Raw genomic sequence first — 12,444 nt, forward strand, 5'->3', positions numbered from 1 at the left:
TTGTAATGCTTATGAATTCTTGTGAAATCAGCAGAATATTGTACCTTGCTTTTACTGTAGGATCATGTATACATACATAAAAAATGAATGTACAAATTATGTGCTTTATGGAATAAAAAGGATATTAAAGAATTGGATGTTTAATGCTCTTTTGCCACAAGGTGTTTCTGTCCTGATGGGGTTGCACATCTGAGACAATGTAGTTGTTAAAAGTGACTTAATTTTAGTACTAAAGGCAGATTTCTTTCTGTACACAAGTGCTAAATACCTGTGTGTGACTATTTTTAAGGATGAATCAACTATATACACAAAAAAAGGAAACAGAATTTAACAGTTTAATCTTAATTCAGGAGTTAAATTTAGAAGCTAGGTCACTCTCCACTCATTTTTCCAGCTCATGTTTCCAAATGAAGTCCAGATGGCATAAAGAAACTTAAACATGCAGTCCACTTATGCATAAGTTATAACACACAGTTATGCCAGCTGTAAGTATGAGGAGACTGTGTGATTTCACTCTAAATGCAGCTTTAGGACTGTGTAACACAGAAGAAAAAGTAATTTATGCACACAATAAATGATCATCAGCTTGTCAAACAGCACTCATTGATTTTGCTGTTTGGTCTTCCACAAATAAGTCTAGAGAAAGAACCAAATTAATCCATCAAACAAATGCCAGGGAAGGATGAAGCTAAAACACTACCCAGTATTCTTGGTAAAGATAGGAATGGCATTGCTGTTAGATCACAGCATGCAATCACACTGGGAAATCTGCAAACTCTCAGTAATCATGTCTTACTACAATTAAGTTTAAAAGCCAAAACCCAGCACATTTTAGCCAGATAAAGACACATGGTTACAGTCCAGATCTGCAAATTATCTAAGTGATCCGCTGTTATTTAACACTCTCAACATGAGATTGGCTTATGAATGCTTTTGTTGGAAAGAGCGTCTCAGTGCTTCCAGCTTCCAATACCTACTGCTGGCCCACAACTCCTACACAGCTGGGCAATTCCATTCTACTTAGCAAAGAGACTACAGCTAATTAAAAGCAATGTAGTCTTTTGGAAGGCAAAGAAAGGAAGATATTAAACCTGTCACTTCAAGCCAAAATGCTCAGATTCACTCTCTACTAACAATTTTGCAATAAACAAAGCCACGCTAACCGCAAAACGCAGGCTTTAAAAATATTTGAAATATACTGAATCATGGGTATATTTAAATGTAACTTTCTTCTTTCTTAGAACTGTTCAAGAAATTTTGAAACCTTCAAAGGTAAAGAAATATGACAAAAACTGCAATATCTCCAGCCTTTGAAATTTACATGAGAGACAACTCCAGCTAGAAGAAATGTTCCTGGTAAAGACAGCATATATTTAACTACAGTTAGGCTACAACAGGTCCTTTCTTCAGATAGGTAACACTTGTTTTCCCTGCCACCAATCTTTAGCAGTTGTTGCGATTTTGCAAGTGATATTCTGCAGATACCAAGTCAGAACAAAGGACATGGGTGCTCATTTGTACTAATGGCTTTCAGCTTTCAGTCCTAGAATTCAGAGACCTGAATTAATTTAATTAATTTTACTAAGAATAAAAAACAGAAAACAAAACAAAAAACTACCACCATCCATGACCAAAAAACCTCACATTTTGCAGGTCCTCTCCTTCCACAACTCGATTAATCTAAGGTGAACATTACAAGTAATCAGTCCTGGATTGTGCTTCCACCACTGTCCTTGCCCAGAGAATTCAGAGACTTTATTAAGGAGGTCACATAACTGCTGTCAACCCCTGCATTTTATCAAGCTTTACTCCCATTTTTTTTCTCCTGGAAAACAAACTTATTGGTGCATTCAGCCTCCTCCAAATCTCTATACTGCTGCATTGCCTGTCACTATAAAAAAAAGGTTCTACAAAACAGCTGCTGTGGTGCCACACAACCTAGTCAGTGGGTGGGGGTAGAATGACCTTGCTCTTACTGAAATGTTCACTCATCTGGAAAGGGCCCTGTATCACTGAAAGCTTCCTGGGTTTTTTTCCAATTTTGTCAGCTAATGTAAGTAAAGGTCTGACCTCTTTTTCCATACCTTGCATATAATTCTAGGCAAGCGCGCTTAGAACACCATTCATAAGTTCAAAGCCATTGGTGACAACCATCAATGGAAAGATAGAATCTAAACATTTTTCGAGGAAAATATTGCAAATATTTCTAATTGATGACTTATAGTTTTGTACTATGATGCCAGAGAAGAAAACTACCACATTGCAAGTTCAAGAGCATGATAAACAGTAAACTCCTGATAACAAAGAAACAGTTACACCATTCTTGGTGGTTTAGCTTTTTTCTTTTTTTTTGGTTGTTGTTGGCTTTTCTTAATTTGCTGCTGTTGTTTTTTCGAAAGATAATCCCAATAATAAAGAGATGAGCTCTTGTTTTACAAGGACATGAAAAAATTTTAAGAGGAAGAAGCTTATTAATGTATTCATGACAATCCTAAATACTTTGAGATTCAAAAGCAATGTTGGAATTGACTAAACAACTAAACAATATTCTATCTTGGAAACTCTTCACCAACTTCACAAAACAAAGGCTTCTAAGGCATTTGAGACTCCACTCATGAAATGGGGTATAATGTAAGTTGCTTCAGAAAAAAAAAAAGAAAACATGAAAGAATACTTTGCAAATCACAAAATGCTGAAAAACGTTTCATATTGTTGATTTTTCCACATTAGACGATATTGAACTAAAATGATGCCGTCAACAATATGAAAAGTGGAAGGCCAAAAAAATATCTATCTTGAACAAAATCCAATTTTGACTTTGCAACCACGACTGTTCTCTACAGAAGAAATGTTTTTTTTTTTTTCCAGGACAAACTAAGCTTTTTTTGGGAATGAAACAACACAGAAGAGTAGGAAATGTTTAACCAGAAGGTCTCTCAAAAGCCTTTCAGTTTCACATTGATTCAGTACCCTTTTTATCTGGACATCTTGTCTGTGCATTTTACAAATTTCCTAGCTGCTATAGTTCTCCCAGGCTGATAGCTCCCAGCACAGCCAGGTAGCAGCAGGGCCTCATTGTGCCAGCCACAATACAAAGCAAAATAACAGACGTTTTATCTATCTGCCCAAAATCGCTTATAATCCCACGGCTGTAACACACAGCCGACTGGTGATAGCACAATCAGACCTTGTGAAACAGGCTCCTCTCCAGTCACGTTGCAACTATTTCACACAAAGAGTTAAATTAATATTTATCAATCCTGTGTAGAAAGATTTCATTCTGAAGACAATCAAACATTTGAAATGTCTCCAGCAACTGACTATTTGGGAAACCAACATGTTACCTGGGCTCCAGGCTCCAGTCACCAGTGCAGTGTACACAGAGCCAGCGTGCTCCACAGCCCTCTGGAAGCCATCTAGGCAGAGGCCTTTTAGACACACTTATTTCATTTGATAAAAGCAGCTGAGGCTTTTCACTCCCTGTGCAGTATTTCCACTCCCAAATGGCAAATGCTCATAATTTCATGAGAAGTAGTTTAGAAAGGAGGGGATTAAAAAAACCAAACACACACACCAGGTTGGCTACTTTCTCTATGCAGAACAGTATAAGCTTGCTACATTTACAATGAGGGTGGTAAAATACAGGTTGCCAAGAGAGGAGGCAGATGTCCCATCACTGGAGATATGCAAGGCCAGACTGGATGGGGTTCTGAGCAACCTGATCTGTTGGAAGATGACCCTGCTCATCGCAGGGGTTGGACTAGATGGCCTTTTAAGGTGTTTTCCAATCCAAACTCTATGAATTTCCTTGCTGAATACATGAATTTACTGTAAGACTGAGTAAGTGCCTTGGTTTTGTCTCCATCTTCCATTTTAAAAATGGAATCAGAATTTTTTGCGCATATGCATTTCTGCAAGGTCAGCACCTCCTGATAATCTTTAGTTTGAATGATCTGCGAACTGAAGTCTCTGACACACCACTGCTTTACCACAGGGTTGTCAATTTTCTCTTGTAGGCATAACTAAAAATGGGCTTTAAATGACACTGATAAAGAAGCAGTACTGTTTCCATCCATACCTTACACCCACAGAAGGTTTTTGTTCCTTCAGGGACCCCCCTTTGAGGAGGTTTGTCTCCTGTCTCCCAATGCTGCATTTCAGCAGCTGAAGATGGTGTTTGGTCAAGTGTATCTTCAAGCAGAAATAAAAAGATACATGCGTAATGGGCTGATGTTGAACACTGGCTCAGTAATTACATCCAGGCTGTATCTTTTGTACAGGCTTTTTCAATTTATCTCTAAGAGGATTTATGGGATAGATATGCTGTTTGAAAAAACAGACGATGAGTCAGTGCAGCCCAAGGTATTTCATTCCAGCTTTTACAATTAACACACATGCTGCAAGTGCTGGAAAAGTCTCAGAAGAGCAGTGGATTTGTCAAGTGCTCTCCCTCTCTCCCAGATGTATTTGCAAGGGGAGGTAATGAAAGACCAACAGCATGTGTACCAATATTGTGCAAATTAGAAAGTCACAGATGGACAGCTCTGGGAGAGAATGGCACAAAAACATGCTACAAAGAAGCATCAGGTACAGAAATTTTTATTTCCTACAGTTAGCTTCACCAGTGAGAAAGTCTTCAGAGCACAGCTTTGCTAAATGCACCTTGTTGAGAATGAAGTGAGCTTCACTCTGTCTTCATAGTTACCTTTGAACTGCCACACTTTGATGGCAAAATCCATTGAACTTTTGCCTCTTTTGAAAGGAAACACCCCTTAAAACATCACCCTTTGACCAGCAGTGTTATTTCTATCTGCCTCAGCAAACACAAAAATAGCAGTTCGGTACTGTATTGTTGGAGATGAGGCTGCATAGGTTGAAAGAGGAAAATACTAAGATATCCTATTAAGCCTAAACTCCACACACAGTGCAGTCCCAACCTGGAACCGGGGCACTGCTCTGGTGACTGGCACTCTCTGGGAAAGTTGCCGGTTTTTTGAACTCAAGCTTGTTTCAAAGTCTCTAATGTGACCTGAAAGCCTAAGGATTTACACAGGTGTACTAAAACGTGTATAAGCTACGCTATATAGGCTACATCCCAACAGACAGGTGGCATTCTATAACTATTGTGAAAATAAAAGCAGCACTGAAGGGAGGGGGAGGAGGAAGAGGCAAGGAAAGAAATGAAATCCAAAAAGGAGAGACCTGGGAGATGAATTAGTATAGAAGAGAGTCAGTCAGTGGCTTCGTTTTCACTTGGCTGCCCAGACCTTGGTAAAGCCTGTAGCTCAACTTACTATATTTAGAAATGGATACCTTCCTGCAAGTTTTTTCAGTGGTCTGAACTGGAAAAAATTATGTTCTTGGGGAGAAGGTAGAACATCCTCCTGCTCCACTAGGACTGAAACTGTATTTCAGATTCAAGTAAGTCTGCACCTGAACAGAAAACACAGAATTTTGGACCTAAACTTGGAGTTAAATGCACTTACATAATTTCAGCATTAGTGGTTGGACATGAAAAAGCAATAATTTCTTTCCTGGTTTATTAGCAGCTTCAGTCTCTGAAAACTAACCTGGTTTCCCAGACACAGTTGGCAGGAACATTGGATTTTCAGTCGATACCATTATTTCCCTTCCCACCAGCCTCACCGTGTATTTACACCAGAAACAAACCAACAACTGTTTGTAAATTATTAACAAACCAGAAACTCAAACAGATTTTTAATTCCAGAAAAAAAACAGAACAGAGTTTGACACAAAATAACCTCCATTATTTGGTTGCGTCTTCTTTATGACAGTCAAACAAGAAAAAATTGGTGTCAAATGGAGAGGTGCTCTCAGCTACTTGATACTAATTCAAAGGTCAAGTACGGCTGCAACAGACAACTGCCTATTAAGCCTATGAAAAGGACAGACACATTCTGAAGGGGAGAGGAGGGGTCACTATTCAACAACATTAAATCTGAGTGGTTTGCTGGGAACTTGCACAGAGAGAGCACTGAGCAGCAAAGGCTACCCAAAATGGACCCAAATACATTGTCAAGCCACTGTGACAGATCCATTATAGGTGAGCAGCTTAGCAAAATGAACTCAATCTCAGCTGTCTCACAATATAAATGTCAAAAGCTCAGAAGGACTTCAGCTTCCCGATCCCCTATCCCTTCCTCTGAGGTTAGCGAGAGAGCTGGCATCAAAGAGAAGGAGGGGGTCAAGGAAATCCTTATCGACAAGAACCACCCTGGGAAAAACCCTCCTGTCATGTGCCAAATCTGCCACGCTATGAGACTACAAGCTTTCAAGCACATATGCTCTCACAGTTGCTCTCTCTTCTTGTCCAGCTGCAGAAAGAAAATCTCAATGCAGTTGCAGACAACAAACAATACGTCTGTTGTATGTGCTGATTTCCCAAATTACACCAAAACCTCATAGCACGTGACATCCTTTTCCTACCATGAACTAATGAAAGAGCACAAAAAGGATAGTGACCCAGGGCTGGTAGCAACTTGAAACTTGTTAAATGATATTTCCCAGTGGTGTTATCAGTAATATTTCCAAACTCGATCTATGAGGCATACATATGACATAAGTGAAAGCTAGAGCTTTTAAAATGCATGCAATTTTCAAACAGAGAATATTTAACATAAAATTAATTTTTATTATAATAGTTAAAGCCACATTACTATTTCCACCCACACTTATGCAACTGTTCAGCAAAAAGCATTTCAGCATGTGTTTAAGTCTCATTAAGGTCTCAGGAATGTGAACCTAGTGATTTGCTGAGCCATGGCATCAGCAAGTAACTCATCAGCCAACCTGAGAGGATCCTCAGAATAACCACAGTAGCAGAATGGCAGGGTGTGGACTGAGAAAAGGTGACGTAACATAGCTGTTCAGGAGGATTTCTCTCACACTGTAATGAATTTATTAGAGAATGCAGTAATTTACAAGATTTCCTATGATATCTTTCCTTTACAACAATGAGCTTTGCCTCTCTCTTCAGGTCCATCTGCTCCAAGGAAACTGCTAGAGCAGACACCAAAGTTTCATAGATGAACTAGCAAGAAATCCTCTAAGTACAAGTATTGCCACATGTGCAGATATGATAGCAAGGAGATATGGAAAAGTTTCTCAGAACAAAGGCTCAGTCAAATATGCCATGCTAGCCAACATGATGAGACACTAAAGCACAGTACATGTCCTCATTGTAGAAGGTACAGACTACTCCACTTGGTTATTAAAATTCAACCCCAGCCTTGCTCCAAATTGCATGTTTGATGCCACAAAACAGGAAGAATAAGCAAGAACTCCCTCCTGACTGATGATCAGCTAGCTCCACATGTTACTGCACAGGACCAAGTACTGCTGAGAAAGTAAGCAAAGGAAAAAGTTCATGTGCAAACCCTATCACACAAGAATAACTTCTATCTCTTTCTGTTTTCTGCCTTCCTTCTTTTCCAGTGCTACAGCATCAGAGTGATCCACCTACAGGTGAGGTCTTATTGCAGAAACACTGTCTTTCAGCTCCACGCGATAAACAGAACCTGACACTGACTCCTGATCTCAGCCAGAGTACAACAGCGAGTTTCCTGACCCTGCAGTCCACCAGCCAAAAGTTATCAACTTATGGAATCATTCATCTGAACTAAGTTACCATCATCAAATGATGACCTTATGAGAACGGATAAAGAGAAAGTCATTAATATAAACTGGGTGATTGCCATGAAACAAAAGGGGAAAAGTAGCGAGACATCAAGCACAATAGCATCAACTAAAAAAAAAAAAACCAAAACCAAACACCCAAACCAAACAAACCTTGACCCAAAACAAAACAAAACCCCAAAACAACACTCCCCCCTCCCCTGCCCCCCCAACACAAAAATAAACACCACCTCTGATCTTCAGTATTTATGTAGTATCAAATTCTTATTTTTACTGACATCTTTCTGGGCCTCTGCACATTATAATATCCCCCAAATATAAACAACACTGACAGAACTGAAATATTCTAGTTTTCAGGAACTCTGTCTTCATTAAAAGATCATTTTAGTTTTCCTCAACTTCCAGCTCATTTCTTTGAGGAACAGTACTCAACTGATGGCTGCTGAACCATAAATAGTGACATCACTGTATAAATAATTCAATTATCAATTTAAAAGCAAAGCGATATAGGAAAAACACACCTAAAAACTACCATTAAGAATAAAACCTGGATATTTCTAAATTCCTTCATGTGTTCAGTTATTCTGGTTAACATATGCTAAGCATGTTAAAGACACATCCCTCTTCCCACATAATAAGCTACATACACATCAAATCCATTGGTTGACATCTATTTTCCTGGTTTTTTTTTTTTTAATTTTTTTTTTTTTTTTTTAGGACATTAACAATGTTAGTTTGAAAAATGTTGTGTCTTCCATGGCTTGACAGCATTTGTATGTCACAGACTGTTATTCTGTCATCCTCATGTTTCCAGTTTCAGCCTGCAGCACAATTTGTACTCCATTTCCTCAAGATCAGACCTTCCGAAACATTACCCTCTAAATGCTGTCTCTTTTAAGGAAAGATCTGGCTATGAAACGCCTAGATCTTTTATGATATAGAGGAGATACACACACACACACACACAAAGAAGAAAAACTGTTCTGAAAAGATGAGCTCATGGGGTGTCCTCTGCTGAGATTAATCCTTCCCTTTCTGCCAGGAACCAAAGATCCACATGTTTCTGCAACACCATTTTTCCTTTTTCTGCTTCCCACAAGTAAGCAAGAAATTATTTATCTAATCCACAATAAAAGACAACACAGCAATGGAAAAAATATATCGATTTGATCCAGTATTATCAGTCACGTTTACACAACACAAATTTCTCTCGTGCAATCCTGCAATATGAGTGCATATCTCATTTGAGATATTTATGCTCAGACCACATTAAGTGTCTGCCTGTATAATTTATTATGATGTATTATGCACACAAAGTTAAACTAAGGTTCTTTTTGTCTAGGAAGGGATGATTTTCTGAACTATAAATCACAACATGCTGGCATTTTAGAAGCTACTCAATCCATGTGGGCTATACAGGTCTGGATGGCAAACCGTTCTGGCGCTAAAAATATTATTATGTGTTTTACGTTTCCTATTATTAAATTTACTGTCACTTCATCATCCCAGTGTTGGACTGGTGCTACCAGTTTGCCTTTGATGGTCTGTACTAAAATGAATGAAAAATGCAAGTTAAAAGCCTCCATACTGATACCTGGCAAAGAAGTGATACAAGTAAAATCAACTGGAGTTAAACTCTCTTCTACACAGCTTCATCAAAAGAAAGCTCTGAACTATCAACAAAGTTCTACAAATTTATCATCATGCTCAAACTAGCAGAGAAAGAACTGACACTTTTCTACCATCATTTTTTAATCCTAACCATAAAAGAAGAGAATACAGACAACATGGACTGTAGATAGAACTCAAAATCCTACCAGGAATACATATCTTGTCTAGATTACTTCAGAAAATGTCACCCTCAGACTTGAAAAATGACATCATTAAGTAGTCTCCTAAATTGGATTTCAGAGATGACAAACTAATAGTTATTTGTAGTTTCCAGTTGGTTTTGCATACTTATAAATTTCTACTGTTTCACTTCAACTTTATTTGTCAGATGAACTCCATCCAATTAAATACATTTCTCCACAATGCATCTGCTTGAGTGACGCAAGTAGTGCACAAAACTCCCAAATTACTCAATTGCTTCTGACTGCCACAAACTTCCAGTAATCACTTCCACAATGGATGTCCCTGAGACAAAAAGTTTCTAGTGCCTCATGCAAACTTAGATCAAACAATCTGCTATTTCTCTCCACTGTTCCTCTGGAATTTGGGCAGTTTCACATACGCCAAGGTAGTCAAAATTCCTGCTTGGTCACACCCCTGTTGCATGATTGTAAGACTAAACAGTTCTGTAGATCTATGCCCTAAGTATTAAACAGCTGCCATGAATAATAAAGTTCAGTGAACTGCACAATATAAACTTCCACCCCTACTTTAGCCTCTCTTATGTACTAGTGACATGCTCAGATACCTTCTTTACAACACTGTTCATCTGATTAAATATCTGAAGAGAAAAGATAAAAGAAACACTGCTACTAAGTAGTTTAGCATCATTGACTATTACTACACCCAAATAGTTATTTATTACTCTATGAGCATGTGGACTATCCATCAATTATAGCAGATTTTCTGACCTGTTTCCTCATAAGCCCAAATATCCTTTTTCACACTGAAATATCTTACCATCTATTTCAGAAATAAGGTATGTCAAAGATGCTTTTTTTTAATTCACTTATCTCCTGCCATATATTGTTTCTGAATAAGAAGCTCATTAATTATAACTTAAAGCTTGTTTTTTAAGTGTGATTTGGAAGAAAGAAAAAGGATGTAAATTTTGGTTTTACTTAATCAGTGTGAGAGTAAAAAAATAAGGTAATAAATCTATAGTTTGCACTTACACTAATATAATCAACATCAATATTTGTCATGTGGCAGCGATGTAATAAAACACATCAAAATCAACTTACCTATCACATCAGATGTCCATGAACCACGATTCCACCTCAATCTGAAGAAAACTTGACCTGTTGGATATGAAGGAATACATTTTCACCCACGATAAAGTCTTGCCCTCTTTGGAACAGGTTAACAAGCCCCACATTTTGTGGGGGAGAACAAAAAGCACTTTGTCACTACAGAGAGCTTAACATCCCAAAACTTTGATTTCTCAATGAATAGCCTATCTTGTTTTAAACTTTATACAGAGTGTTCACTGAGGTTCAGCATTTGATTCTAAGAAGCATTTCAGAAAGATTTACAAAAAAAATGAAGGTTTCTGGTTGTAAAAAGTTTATACATGCAAATTTTTATGATGCCTTTTGAACAAATCTGGAAAGACCAGGAAGTAAAATGTGCTCTCATTCCTTTAGTTCCTTTCTACATATGTTCTCTCAAAGTCAAAAGAACAGAATGGAAAAGCAGAGGATTGAAAAGAAATAAGGACTGTCAGGAAGATGAGGGATCTGTTTTCTGCCACCAGCACCATTATATTATTTACATTTTTAAAAAATATCTCTCTGAATATCATAGCTGTCCAGTATTTAATATTCTTATCCAGTATTTAATCATCTTATATTCACACAACATGACTGAGATTTAGAACAGTTGTACTGAAATTTCTTGAGCTACAAAGGCAAACAAGACCATGTCAGTCTGTGTTCACTAGTAAGTAAGCAGAAGTTAAAAGGTGTCCAATCCTAATTAATGTATATAAAACATATTGTTAATGCTAATATTGTTTTTGAAAATAAAATCATTCAGGTTTTAACTCTCTACTAGCATGACAACAACATAACATGAACTTTTGTTATCTGAGTTTGAGATGATACAATACACAATCTAAATCTTTTGGCTTACAGAATTGTAGTGTGCTATATTAATAACCTCTGAAGTGAAGCACAAAACATGAATCCACCATTACTGATTTAAATTGTTTCACTGTCTCCACTTAAGCAGTGCAAGAGATCTGGTTTCAGGGTAAGCTAAGAAAAGATATGCAAGTCAGGAACATTTAACCTATGATACCCAACATTGATTTTTTTACTCAATCTATATTAACTTGGTCTTCCTATTTTTCCCTTGGTTTTATGGGTACAGGGAACTCCACTGCATCAGAATAAGGTCAGTAAGCAAAGGCTTAATCCTATTCCTACTCAATTGAGTGGCAGAACTTCCATTAACTTGATAGGGAATTATAGCAGCACCTGAATAGCAGAAGATATCCTGCAGGTCTCATATCCCTGCCTTGGGCAGGGATTATAGGCATCAATATTTTAGGATATAAAGGAGAAAGGGGGAAAAAAAAAAAGAAAGGGAAAAAAGTTATTTGGGAGAGTTGAGAGCGGGGATTATTTCCATGGTTTGAGTTGTTTGTTTCTGGGGAGCTGTGTTGACACACAGCCAAATGCAAACAATAAAGTAAAATGTAACATTCTTTTGTATATTCCAAGGGAAACAAAAAAACCCCACCAAAACAAACAAACAAAAAAACAAACAAAAAAACCCCAGCATTCTGGTTTTATAATGCATCAGGAAACTTCCTCAGGAGTAATGCTATCGCACCATGTTTGCATGGTATAAAGAGGAAAGAGATGCAGAACTGAATAAATGTTTAAAGGAGGAGAAGATTTCTAATGGACCAGATAAAGACCATCAAGCTTCTGATATTGCCTGGAAGCAAATTGCTTTGTCACACACTGGAACCTTTGTATGAAAGCAGAGTTGCACGGTTAGCCCTTTCTGCTGATTTGCATCGCTTGTTTGCTGTTACAACAGTTTTCCTAGGGAATTTTTCAGTCATTAAAACACATGAGCTTAAAGCCAGCTGGACAATGCTCTGAA

At 37.7% G+C, this 12,444-nt stretch overlaps 1 protein-coding gene across 5 annotated transcripts in view; it reads right to left on the reverse strand.

Moving 5' to 3' along the window:
* LOC136097497 (poly(rC)-binding protein 3-like) overlaps positions 1-12,444 on the reverse strand; it is a 518,562-nt gene that overhangs the window by 308,241 nt on the left and 197,877 nt on the right. For 4 of the 5 annotated variants that reach the window (XM_071804363.1, XM_071804361.1, XM_071804359.1 and 1 more), the window contains one exon: positions 10,572-10,628. The exons of the other annotated variant lie outside the window; for it this stretch is intronic. The gene's annotated coding sequence lies outside the window, so the exon portion shown is untranslated. The remainder of the gene's footprint in view (positions 1-10,571; positions 10,629-12,444) is intronic. 5 annotated transcript variants of the gene reach the window in all.

The sequence above is a fragment of the Patagioenas fasciata genome, chromosome 2 (assembly GCF_037038585.1).
Source record: "Patagioenas fasciata isolate bPatFas1 chromosome 2, bPatFas1.hap1, whole genome shotgun sequence".
Lineage (NCBI taxonomy): Eukaryota > Metazoa > Chordata > Aves > Columbiformes > Columbidae > Patagioenas > Patagioenas fasciata.